Below are 2,500 nucleotides of genomic sequence, written 5' to 3'. Positions count from 1 at the left end.
CTGTGTAAACTTCATATAGCCAAAATTGTAAATTCTACTTCTTGTTAAAAGTTTGGAAGAACGATCACTTCTACCACAAAAGACTGCTTTTTAAGTTATCTTCCTGATGTATCCGAATTCCTTAGCATATCCAAAACCTCAGAACAACTTGATGATGTAACAGAAACTATGGACTCTCTCTTTTCTAGCACTTTAAATACAGTTGCTCCTTTACGCTTAAGGAAGGTTAAGGAAAACAGTTTGACACCATGGTTTAATGAGCATACTTTACTTCTGAAATCTAGTTAATTATAGACCAATCTCGAATCTCCCTTTTCTGTCCAAGATACTAGAAAAGGTGGTATCCTCACAATTATATTCCTTCTTAGAGAAAAATGGTATATGTGAGGATTTCCAGTCAGGATTTAGACCGTATCATAGTACTGAGACTGCTCTCCTTAGAGTTACAAATGATCTGCTCTTATCATCTGATCGTGGGTGTATCTCTCTATTAGTTTTATTGGATCTTAGTGCTGCGTTTGACACAATTGACCACAACATTTTTAAACAATTTTGAATAGACAACTTGTTGGCATTAGTGGAAGTGCATTAGCATGGTTTAAATTGTACTTACAGTATTGTTCAAAATAATAGCAGTACAATGTGACTAACCAGAATAATCAAGGTTTTTCGTATATTTTTTTATTGCTACATGGCAAACAAGTTACCAGTAGGTTCAGTAGATTCTCAGAAAACAAATGAGACCCAGCATTCATGATATGCACGCTCTTAAGGCTGTGCAATTGGGCAATTAGTTGAATTAGTTGAAAGGGGTGTGTTCAAAAAAATAGCAGTGTGGCATTCAATCACTGAGGTCATCAATTTTGTGAAGAAACAGGTGTGAATCAGGTGGCCCCTATTTAAGGATGAAGCCAACACTTGTTGAACATGCATTTGAAAGCTGAGGAAAATGGGTCGTTCAAGACATTGTTCAGAAGAACAGCGTACTTTGATTAAAAAGTTGATTAGAGAGGGGAAAACCTATAAAGAGGTGCAAAAAATGATAGGCTGTTCAGCTAAAATGATCTCCAATGCCTTAAAATGGAGAGAAAACCAGAGAGACGTGGAAGAAAACGGAAGACAACCATCAAAATGGATAGAAGAATAACCAGAATGGCAAAGGCTCAGCCAATGATCACCTCCAGGATGATCAAAGACAGTCTGGAGTTACCTGTAAGTACTGTGACAGTTAGAAGACGTCTGTGTGAAGCTAATCTATTTTCAAGAATCCCCCGCAAAGTCCCTCTGTTAAAAAAAAGGCATGTGCAGAAGAGGTTACAATTTGCCAAAGAACACATCAACTGGCCTAAAGAGAAATGGAGGAACATTTTGTGGACTGATGAGAGTAAAATTGTTCTTTTTGGGTCCAAGGGCCACAGGCAGTTTGTGAGACGACCCCCAAACTCTGAATTCAAGCCACAGTACACAGTGAAGACAGTGAAGCATGGAGGTGCAAGCATCATGATATGGGCATGTTTCTCCTACTATGGTGTTGGGCCTATTTATCGCATACCAGGGATCATGGATCAGTTTGCATATGTTAAAATACTTGAAGAGGTCATGTTGCCCTATGCTGAAGAGGACATGCCCTTGAAATGGTTGTTTCAACAAGACAATGACCCAAAACACACTAGTAAACGGGCAAAGTCTTGGTTCCAAACCAACAAAATTAATGTTATGGAGTGGCCAGCCCAATCTCCAGACCTTAATCCAATTGAGAACTTGTGGGGTGATATCAAAAATGCTGTTTCTGAAGCAAAACCAAGAAATGTGAATGAATTGTGGAATGTTGTTAAAGAATCATGGAGTGGAATAACAGCTGAGAGGTGCCACAAGTTGGTTGACTCCATGCCACACAGATGTCAAGCAGTTTTAAAAAACTGTGGTCATACAACTAAATATTAGTTTAGTGATTCACAGGATTGCTAAATCCCAGAAAAAAAAAATGTTTGTACAAAATAGTTTTGAGTTTGTACAGTCAAAGGTAGACACTGCTATTTTTTTGAACACACCCCTTTCAACTAATTGCCCAATTGCACAGCCTTAAGAGCGTGCATATCATGAATGCTGGGTCTTGTTTGTTTTCTGACAATCTACTGAACCTACTGGTAACTTGTTTGCCACGTAGCAATAAAAAATATACTAAAAACCTTGATTATTCTGGTTAGTCACATTGTACTGCTATTATTTTGAACAATACTGTATAAGACCGCCATCAGTTCGTAGCAGTGAATGAAGATGTATCATATTAATCACAAGTGCAGTATGGAGTACCTCAAGGCTCAGTACTAGGGCCGCTACTCTTCACGCTTTATATGTTACCCTTGGGAGATATCATCAGGAAACATGGTGTTAGCTTTCACTGTTATGCTGATGATACTCAGCTCTATATTTCTTCTTACTGCTAAATTCAGAAAAAACAGAGGTGTTAATAATAGGACCTAAAAACTTTGCTTGTAAT

At 38.0% G+C, this 2,500-nt stretch overlaps 2 protein-coding genes across 4 annotated transcripts in view; one reads left to right on the top strand and one right to left on the bottom strand.

Annotated features, from left to right (window-relative positions):
• The window catches only part of LOC113114360 (uncharacterized), a 575,280-nt gene that overhangs the window by 105,694 nt on the left and 467,086 nt on the right, over positions 1–2,500 (top strand). The window lies entirely within an intron of this gene.
• LOC113114395 (syntaxin-18-like) overlaps positions 1–2,500 on the bottom strand; it is a 15,959-nt gene that overhangs the window by 5,076 nt on the left and 8,383 nt on the right. The gene's annotated exons all lie outside the window — the stretch shown is intronic.

The sequence above is a fragment of the Carassius auratus genome, chromosome 14, assembly GCF_003368295.1.
Source record: "Carassius auratus strain Wakin chromosome 14, ASM336829v1, whole genome shotgun sequence".
NCBI classification, from domain to species: domain Eukaryota; kingdom Metazoa; phylum Chordata; class Actinopteri; order Cypriniformes; family Cyprinidae; genus Carassius; species Carassius auratus.
Note: the sequence above shows the minus strand (reverse complement) of the source record. Positions and strands in the feature narration are given on the sequence as shown.